This window comes from Euprymna scolopes, chromosome 21 (genome assembly GCF_053919585.1).
Source record: "Euprymna scolopes isolate OS-2025 chromosome 21, ASM5391958v1, whole genome shotgun sequence".
In the NCBI taxonomy this organism is placed as follows: Eukaryota; Metazoa; Mollusca; class Cephalopoda; order Sepiida; family Sepiolidae; genus Euprymna; species Euprymna scolopes.
The window spans coordinates 104,915,212-104,926,584 of NC_136502.1; the positions used below are offsets into that span (position 1 = coordinate 104,915,212).

General features: G+C 26.5%; 1 long non-coding RNA gene across 1 annotated transcript in view; it reads left to right on the plus strand.

Moving 5' to 3' along the window:
• The window catches only part of LOC145242658 (uncharacterized), a 320,876-nt gene extending 314,871 nt beyond the window's left edge, over positions 1 to 6,005 (plus strand). The window contains exon 4 of the long non-coding RNA XR_013862786.1: positions 5,699 to 6,005. This is a non-coding gene — a long non-coding RNA (uncharacterized LOC145242658). The remainder of the gene's footprint in view (positions 1 to 5,698) is intronic.
• Positions 6,006 to 11,373: the final 5,368 nt, after the last annotated feature.

Sequence of the window (11,373 nt, forward strand, 5' to 3'; positions counted from 1 at the left end):
GCACTGGTAATAGGAACTGAGGAATCAAATGTAGCCATGTTCTGCTAACAACCAATTAGAAACCGGAATTGTGCCATAAAAGTATTGAATCTTTTTGCATTCCCGCACATAATTTTTTTGTGTCCACATGAGAAAGATCTTTGCTCTTTGCCTGCTGTAGTAGTGTAAGCCACTTTGAGCTTCAGATGGTTCGCTATTACACACAAGTCCTGGTAGGTGACTTGTTTGTAGTAGACAGTTCCACAGAACAAAATATTCTTACCGTGTCGAAACCCGGGAAAGAACATGTGAAATTGCACCAGAAAAGGTTTAATATTTATGAAGCAATTCTGGTTTCTGATTGGTTGGTAGCAGAACGTGAATTAATTTGATTCGTCAGTTCTTAGCAGCATCGTTTATAAATAGAATCGTCCGACTGTATGGGATCATACCCCATTATATCTCCAAAATATTGCAACACCTGCAAAATTTTAAAGCCCGAAGCATACAGAACAGCGACTCACCGAAAACTCTTCATCTCCAGGACTTTTACAGAATAGTTACCCACCGGAAACTCTTCTCAAATTAAACATGGCGTTCAATTCATTAGTATAAATAAACATACTGCACCAACATTGAACTTGACACTTAACATGGAAGCCATTTCATGATTCAGTATTTATGAATTTGATCACTTATCTGTCGAGCAAAATGATAGACAAACAAGTTGAGGCTGCAAAATTAATGATGGAAGATAAAAGTGTTGGTAAATGGCAATGATTTATCATGATCGATGCCGGGTTCATTTATTTTCTTACAGCGACATTCTAACGAACAGATCTGAGTAGAACGATTATCCTGGAGAAGCTGTGTCAGTCTGCTTCCGAATGAAAGCCTGATAATTTTTAGTAATAAGCCATTTCAACCGCTGAAGTGTGTGAGTTTGTTAGTGACCTACTAGATAACGTCACAGACTATGGAATCTGCTATAGTCAGATCTCTTGTGATCAGTTATGTACTAATACAGTCAGAAATAAGGTGATGCTACAATCCTCCCTCTCAGCGATAGGTCGGATAGTGATTTTTGTGCAACTAATCAAATAAAATTTAATCAGTGACATGCAATATTGTTTCTGAAGTTTTTGAGATGAGGATTGATTATTCGTATTATTTGAATTCTTCAGATTATTGTTCTCATCTTTCACCGAAGACATAGCAAAAGTCTAACCTAGTGTAATGCACAATTATTTGACTGTCGCCCGCACTGAAGATTGAACCTTTGATCTCGAGAAGATTGACACTTTACAACTAGCAAGTTTACAACTTTACCAAGTACCTTATCCAATATGCCACTCAAAAATACTACTGATGGGACGATTCCAATATTTTTCCCGATTCCGATACAATTACTGAGTCCATACTAAATTCCTGATTCTGATACAATTACCGATTCCAATCCTGATTCTTAACAAATCTCTAAATCTAATATATAAACAGTTATATGTGTGTCCGTTGGTCTGTCTGTCTCCATATTTTAAAACTCTATCTTTTCTGAAACTAAAACTTGCAGGGCGGTGCTAGAGGCCCAAAATGATTGGATTTTTTACGGCCGTTATTTTATGGGTCTTTAGTTGGTTAAAATTGTTTTTAAGGGGTCAAAAATGCGTCAAAATTAAAAAATCCTTAAACATTTTGTACATTCATCTTAGTTTATTTTTTATTTTTCATTTTTAATCGTTTTATATGTGTGTCACGTTAGTACAACGGTAACATCACCAGCTTTGAATGGTACAGTTTTGGTTTCGATTCTAGCTGATAGCACCTAAATATTTTTTTTTTTACTTTTGAAATCACGACTCTATAATATATATGAAATCTGGACAAATTAAAGTATCATATTTAAGCGTATTGTACGCCCAGCCCTCCCCCTCCCCCTGCTAGTATTAAACTATAAAGTTATTATTTTGTCTCGATAATAAAAACATAAAAACACATGCTAAATATGCAGATATTTTCTCAAACGTAAAAACATGCTTGTGGTGATTGATCTATACATTTTATTTTTACTGATGATTTAAAATCATTAAATATTTATTATTTTAATATTACTGTGATATAATTTAAAATTATTGAATATTTATTATTTTATTATTACTATCATATAATTTTAAATTATTAAATATATATTATTTTATTATTGCTATCATATAATTTAAAATTATTAAATATTTGTTATTTTATTATTACTATCATATAATTTAAAATTATTGAATATATATTATTTTATTATTACTATCATATAATTTTAAATTATTAAATATATATTATTTTATTATTGCTATCATATAATTTAAAATTATTAAATATTTATTATTTTATTATTACTATGATATAATTTAAAATTATTAAATATTTATTATTTTATTATTACTATGATATAATTTAAAATTATTAAATATTTATTATTTTATTATTACTATCAAAAAATTTAAAATAATTAAATATTTATTATTTTATTATTATTATCATATAATTTAAAATTATTGAATATTATTTTATTATTACTATCATATAATTTAAAATTATTACATATTTTTTATTTTATTATTACTATCATATAATTTAAAATTATTAAATATATATTATTTTATTATTACTATCTTATAATTTTAAATTATTAAATATTTATTATTTTATTATTACAATCCTATAATTAAAAATTATTGAATATTTATTATTTTATTATTAATATCATATAATTAAAAATTATCATATATTTATTATATCATTATTACTATAATATAATTAAAAATTATAAAATATATATTATTTTATTATTGCTATCATATAATTTTAAATTATTAAATATTTATTATTACTATCACACCATTTCAAAGTATTGAATATTATTTTTTATTATTACTATCATATTTTGAAATTATTGAATATTTATTATTTTATTATTACTATCATATATTTAAAAATTATTAAATATTTATTATTTTATTATTACTATGATAAAATTTAAAATTATTGAATATTTATTGTTTTATTATTACTATAATATGATTTCAAATTATTGAATATTTATTTTATTATTACTATCATATAATTCATATTTATTGAATATTTATTATTTTATTATTACTATCATATAATTTAAAATTATTATCTATTATTTTATTATTACTATCACATAATTTAAAATTATTAAATATTTATTATATTATTATTACTATAATATAATTTTAAATTATCTAATATTTATTATTTTATTATTATTATTATTATATAATTTAAAATTATTACATATTTATTATTTTATTAGAACTATCATAAAATTTAAAATTATTGAATAATTATATTTTTATTATTACTATCATATAATTCATAATTATTTAATATTTATTATTTTATTATTAGTATCATATAATTTAAAATTATTAAATATTTATTATTTTATTATTACTATAATAATATTTTAAATTATTAAATATTTACTATTTTATTATTATTATTATATATTTTAAAATTAATAAATATTTATTATTTTATTATAACTATCATATAATTTAAAATTATTGAATATTTATTATTTTATTACAACTGTCATATAATTTAAAAGTATTGAATATTTATTATTTTATTATTACTATCATAAAATTTAAAATTATTAAACATTTGTTATTTTATTATTAATATCATATTATTTAAAATTATTAAATATTTATTATTTTATTATTACTATCATATAATTTAAAATTATTAAATATTTATTATTTTATTATTACTATCATATAATTTAAAATTATTAAATATTTATTATTTTATTATTACTATCATATAATTTAAAATTATTTAATATTTAGTATATAATTATTACTATCATATAATTAAAAATTATCAAATATTTATTATATCATTATTACTATAATATAATTTAAAATTATTAAATGTATATTATTTTATTATTGCTATCATATAATTTAAAATTATTAAATATTTATTACTTTATTGTTACTATCACACCATTTCAAAATATTGAATATTATTTTTTATTATTACTATAATATTTTGAAATTATTGAATATTTATTATTTTATTATTACTATCATAAAATTTAAAATTATTGAATATTTATTGTTTTATTATTACTATAATATGATTTAAAATTATTGAATATTTATTATTTTATTATTACTATCATATAATTCATAATTATTGAATATTTATTATTTTATTGTTACTATCATATAATTTAAAATTATTGATTATTTATTATTTTATTATTACTATCATATAATTTAAAATTATTAAATATATATTATTTTATTATTACTGTCATATAATTTCAAAGTATTGGATATTTATTATTTTATTATCACCATCATATAATTCATAATTATTGAATATTTATTATTTTATTATTACTATCATATCATTTAAAATTATTGAATATTTATTATTTTAATGTTCTTATCATATAATGTAAATTATAAAATATTTATTATTACTATCATATAATTTAAAATTATTAAATATTTAGTATATTATTATTACTATCACATAATTTAAAATTATTAAATATTTATTATATTATTATTACTATCATATAATTTAAAATTATCAAATATTTATTATTTCATTATTACTATCATATAATTAAAAATTATTGAATATTTGTTATTTTATTATTATTATCATATAATTTAAAATTATTGAATATTTGTTATTTTATTATTATTATCATATAATTTAAAATTATTGAATATTTGTTATTTTATTATTATTATCATATAATTTATTACTATTAAATATTTATTATTTTATTATTACTATCATATTATTTAAAATTATTAAATATTTATTATTTTTTTATTACTATCATATAATTTAATATTATTGAATATTTATTATTTTATTATAACTATTTAATATAATTAAAAGAATCATTTTGCCATCAGAAACTAGGCACAATTTTTTCCGATTCTGAAACCTCCACATGTTCCCATTTTTCTGATTTCCAATTCCAGTTAATTGTCCCAACACTAAAAAATACAATTATGAATTTCTTAATACTTCTATCCAGTCATGGCTGAAGGAATGAGAGACCGCCTCCCCCATGGATCAAATAAAGGATTCCAGTCACAATTTCATGCAGATTCCAGAATTCAACAGAAAGATTCCCGAGTTCAACAAGAAGAAAAAGTCGGAGGTTACATCGGCCGAACATTGTGAAAATAACACTCCAGATGAGGATAGTAGTTCGAAGAATCCAAATAATCCAAATAATTAATCTTTGTATCAAAAATTCAGAAACGTAATAGCTTTTCTGTTATTCTCACAAGGTTGAAGGTTCAATCTTAAATATGGGCGATACGAAGAGTACAATTGCGATTTACTTAAGACTTCTATCCAGTTGCAGCTGACGACTATAAGATTCCCAAATTTGACAGAATACACCTAAAGAAGGTCAGGTGTTTACATCCGTCGAAATGTTCTTCAAATAATACTCCAAATGATAACATCTAAATAATAAAATGAGTATTTTGTTTAAGCATTAGCTTATCTCTGGCCAAGTCTTTATTTATCCCTCTTTCTCTCTAATCCATCCTTATCACATCTTCCCATCTTTTCCTTGGTATTTCCTTGCTAACTGACCTTGCCGCATCAACTGTTCTACATCTACTAACACAAGCACTCTCATTTATTATTTCAGTGTGACCACACCAACAAAATCTCCATAGAAAGAAAGAAATAAAGAAAGAAAGAAAGAAAGAGGGAGAGCATGAAAGAAAAATAGGAAGATATCTTTCTTCGCATGCAGATCAGTCTGGTTTCCAATTTTGGACGTCGAGATTGGCACAAAAATGCATTGGAAAAAGAAACGCAAAAAAGAGTTAAGAACGGCCGACAAGAAAGAATGTAGAACTGCCAAAACTGAGGAAGAAATAAACCATACATTAATTAATTAAAGGAAGCCTCAGACTTGTTTTTTTGCGCATGCAGTTCCCATTTGCAGTTACGAGTGGCCATAAACAATAATGTAATGTCTTTAGTAGCATGCAATCTTCTTGTTCCTCTCTAAATGCTAACTTCATAATAAAGTTCAGAATTTATTATTTATTGCCTTTTGGGTCCCGTTATACTTTATTTTTAGTGGCTAAGAAATATCGCAGGCTTTGTGCTGATTGGTCAGGAAATTTTATTTTATATTCACCATTGATTTTTTTTCCCTTCCTTTTCATGCTCGTCTCTTTCATGAAATTGATCTTTTGTCTTTGTTTTATATCTCCAAAGAGGAGCGTTCCTTTTTTGTTGCAAAAAGCTTTTGTTGTTGTTGTTGTTGCCAATATGTTATTGGAAGGGCAAGCTATGACAAAGGAACTTTCTAATAGAAAGGAAAATAAGAGTTCGTTTTAATCTTCTTAACAGGATATAAAATTGGTGTAAGGGAAACCTAATTACTAGGGCTAGGACAACAGCATATTCTTTTCATTGTTCTGACTCTCGAGTGTGTATCTACACAGGCACACTGTTTTTATCAACCGGGAAGCACATAACTATATATGACAGCATATAAGATATCAACGAATACTCACACAATATAAAGATAACGTTACAGTGTAACGTTACAATGGGTGATAATTAGGGCTAGGACAACAGCATATTCTTTTCATTGTTTTGACTCTCGAGTGTGAACGTGCTTGCGGGTTTTAACTTTTAAATTCAGATTAACATATCTCGGCTCAAACAAAAATTTATTAATCAAAATAAGAACTATCAAAATCAACACACTTTTGCCACCGCAAAACAATTGTATTTACGCCAGTAATGTAAAAGTCTTGCGTTCTGGTGACGATGAAGTGTCTGAAGGCGGTTTTGATATTTTTCTTTTTCTCTAGAACAATTAACAACTGAACAATGCTGTAATAAAAACATGTGACTGACAGAAAAATAAAAGAAGCAGAAAAGAGTCCTTCAATATTTCCATTATCGGAAGGCCCAGTGGGGGCTTAAAACACAAGAGGGCCCTTCAAGCTGAATACTCATCAGAAGACCAGTCGGGGCTTGAAACACAAGAAAAGCTCCCCTGGCTGAATGTTTATCAGAAGACAGTATGGGCATGATCTACATGCATTGGGTTCCCACTGGACAGACAGTCAACAAGGAATACTATGTGGAGGTTTTAAGGAAGTTCAGAAAGAGATTCTGTCCGAAGAGGCCAGCACTCTTCAAATCTGGTCAGTGGCATTTCTACCAGGACAATGCATCAGTCCGCAACTCCATCCTTGTCGCAGATTATTTAACCAAGATCGGCATCACGACAGTTCCTCACCCTCCCTATACTCCAGATCTTGCTCCTTGTGAGTTTTGATTATTCTCTAAGTTCAAGGAAAACCTTATAGGCTGTTATTATAAGACAATTAAGGAGATGAAAGAGGCTGTGACAAGGGTCATTGACATACTCACACAAGAGGACTTCCATGAACTTCCAGAAGTTGTTGGAACGGTACAAGTGCATTGCAGCTGGAGGAGATTACTTCAAAGGGGACTAGAGTTTCATGTGTGTACTATCAATAAAAGTGCCTATATAAAAACATATGGCAACTTTTTGAAGGCACCTCGTATATATATATATATATATATATATATATATATATATATATATATATATATATATATATATATACACAAAAAATGTCTCAAACATTATTGAAGGCACCGGGTATTTACTGTTTTTTTCACTTGAGCACCTACTCTGAAAAAGTTCTTTGCACGTGACAGTATATATATATATATATATATATATATATATATATATATATATATATATATAGATAGATAGATAGATATTAGTGGCCTGGCAAGGGCACAGGGGAGATAAGCAAAGCAGTAAAACTGGAGCTGCCTGCCAAAACACTATATATACAAATGTAGGCAATTTGGGCATATTTTATTGGTTTGAAAATATAGGTTCTTCTCTACTAATTGTCATAAAATTTTTTATCATAAAATAGTATTATAATCTTCAAAAAGCCTGCAAATTTTCATGTAGTTTCGACCCATAGTACCAAAGATATGAGAATTTCAATAATCAATTTGGCTACGAGTATATATATATATATCACCTTTTTTGGCAATTTTATATGTTCCAAATCTCAGCGACTATTTATCAGAATTTAACAAATAAAGGCTCGTTGGAAAGGTAATGATCTGAATTGTGCAGTGGGCTATGTTACAGTTGCCCTTAATGTGGTACATTGAGGGGATCATCTATCATCCAGAGTCTATTTTTGGTTCATTTTTACAGTCATGAAATGTTTCCATCATAGTCATTTGTTTTCTTATTTTTGCATAGGAATTACAAAATATCTGATATTTCCAAAAAAAAACAAAAAAACTCTAATCTAGATGGAGGGGGAGACTAAAACTTGCTGCTATAGTTTCAAATAATCTGAAATAACAACAAGAGGAGACTTGATTCCAAATATTTCTCATGCGTTATATCTCCCCTCCTTTGTTTTCATACTAAAAGTAAATTTCACAGTGTATAAGGATTATTTGATACTGGAGATATTCATAACCGTACCCTATTTCCAAAAGAGGGGAGATATAACATGAGAAATATTTGGAATCAAGTCTCCCCTTGCTGTTATTTCAAATCATTTGAAACCATAGCAACAAGTTTTAGTCTTCCCTCTATCAAGGCCAGAGGTTTTGGGGATATATATATATATATATATATATATATATATATATGAGAGAGAGAGATGGTAAAAACCTGGAAAGAGTGCTCAATTCTATTGTAAAGCAAAAATATATAATTTTTTTGTTACCTGCTTGGTTAAACATGTTTTTTTATGATCTGCTTGGTTACACCAATATATATATATATATGCTACGAAGCAAATACTGTCAAGAATTGTAAATGTCAACTGAATTAAAGGAATAAATTATAAGATGGTCAACATCATGAATTTTGGAATATAATTTTTTGTCATTTATTCACTATATTGCTCTGTAATTATTTACTGCTTTTTGGGGAAAGAATTTCAACAGAGTGCTCGATTACAAAGAAAAGCTTTTTCGATATAAGAGCTTAATGTTTATTTATTTGATAGTACAGAAGTTCAGAAAAACATTGGTACCGTCGGTTTCAAGCCTAACATTAACTGGCCCCCCTTTATGTTGGGCTTGAAACCGATGGTACCAATGTTTTTCTGAACTTCTGTACCATTAAATAAATATATATATATATATATATATATATATATATATATATATATATATATATATATATAAACTGATAGTTCGTGTGGAAATGGTAAAGTAACGATAAAGACACAATAAAGGGCTAAAAATCAATGGAATAAAAGCCCAAAATTGATTCCCTGCAAGTTGTTAGCCGTCGGCAAAGTCTGCTGTTACTACCAACAGAATAAAGATAAAGACATCCCAATTATGATGATGCGTAGTAGTACTTGTTGCTGCGGTTGCTGGGCAATAAGAAAGAGGAGGGAGGAAGCTGGACCCAGTCGGGCACACGTGCACATGTTAGCAGTCTAGGTGAAGCAAACGTGGTTTGTAATGGCGAAGTTAAAGGTTCTCACCGTCTGAGAGAATCCCCATAATCCTTATTAGTTTAAATGCGCAAGAGGTTTCCGCACCCAGAAATTACCAATTCTGAATTCCTCCAAACATGTAGATTATCTTCGTTTGGCATAAGGCCACTCACTATTCCACAAAACTCTACACATACCTATATTTGTAAAGGTAGTATTAGTGTTGGGACAATTTATCGGAATCATGAATAAGAAAAATCATAATATTTAGATGTATCGGTATCGGAAAAAAATTGCGCATATTTTCCAATGCCAAAACGATTCTTTTAATAGACATTTTTTATTTGAATGTTTTTAAAGCAAAATCTTCCTTTGATGGTAATAATTATAAAAAAAAAAAATATTCATTGATTTTTAATTGCTTGTAAAACCAAGATCGCTAGATTATCCCCACAAGTGTATTTTTTTTTTCGTTTAGAAAAATATCTCTACAGTTAGCATGTGTTTTTACCGTAATCGAAGAAAAAAATAACAACTCTATATTAAATATTTATAGATTTATAAAGAATCAAAATCGGAATCGGGAATTTAGTATGGAATCGGTAATCGTATCAGAATCGGGAAAATATTGGAATCGTCCCGTCACTATTTTGTATGTATATATATACAAGATTTACTCCCCTAAATCAATTAACTGAGCATTATGGATTTTGGAACACATCTACTAGACGTAATGGGTCCAAATGTGGGCTATATTTAGTTTCATATATTTCTCTGAAAATAGTGTGAAAAGAGAATAGAAGACCTTTGTTAAAATTCCGGCATTTTCAATTTTTGTGAAATTTTAATATATGTTATTAGACATCAATTAATAAATAATCCTCCAATTTCTGTTTCTTTGAAATATTTTGAAGGGTTTTTAGAAGGTACATGCCCTTCTAATTGAAAATTCAAATATTTCAGATTTACATTAAATTTTATCCAGTAATCAGACCCAAATTGAAATTCCATGAATTTAAATTACTTTTTAACATCCTTAAGCTTAAGCCTTAAGTTTAAGACATTTTATATAATCAAAATCATGTAACCGATTGTAATCAAAATTAGAATAAGGAGTATAGACATAAGGTTTCGTATCATGATTTTAATCTTCGTACGGAGGACATAAATGGGGGATTTTGCTTGATGAATTAATTTTGGTATATATATATATATATATATATATATATATATAAAATGAAAATTACAATTGAATTTACCAAAATGATCTAAGATGGTAAAATTAAAGTAAATTATAAATATTAAACAATTAATATTTATAAAATTATCTCAGCCAGATATAAAAGCTCGATAAAACCAAATAGGAAATAGAGCTTATAATATGAGCAAACAGTTACTAAAATATGTTAAAAAACACTTTGAAATGAGTTAAAAACATATTTAATCTGAAAAGAAGGAGAGTATTTCTTCGAAACTCCACGGATTAAGGACTATCCATTTATCTAGTGTTTCCTTTTCAGATTAAATATGTTTTTAACTCAAAAATTTTATTAACTGTTTGCTCATATATATATATATATATATATATATATATATATATATATATATATATATATATAGGCAGAATTTTTTCTCTTAGGCATATTTCATTAAATCAAAGAGACGTTTTTTATATATGAACTCTATTTTTTATTCTTTTCCAAATTCCGACACACACACACACACACACACACAAAAGTAACCTTGTCCGTCTGCAGAACGGTCTCTACCAAATTACTTTGTCACGTTTTGGTCTGCAGATTAGAATCTTGATATATAGGGGATTTTG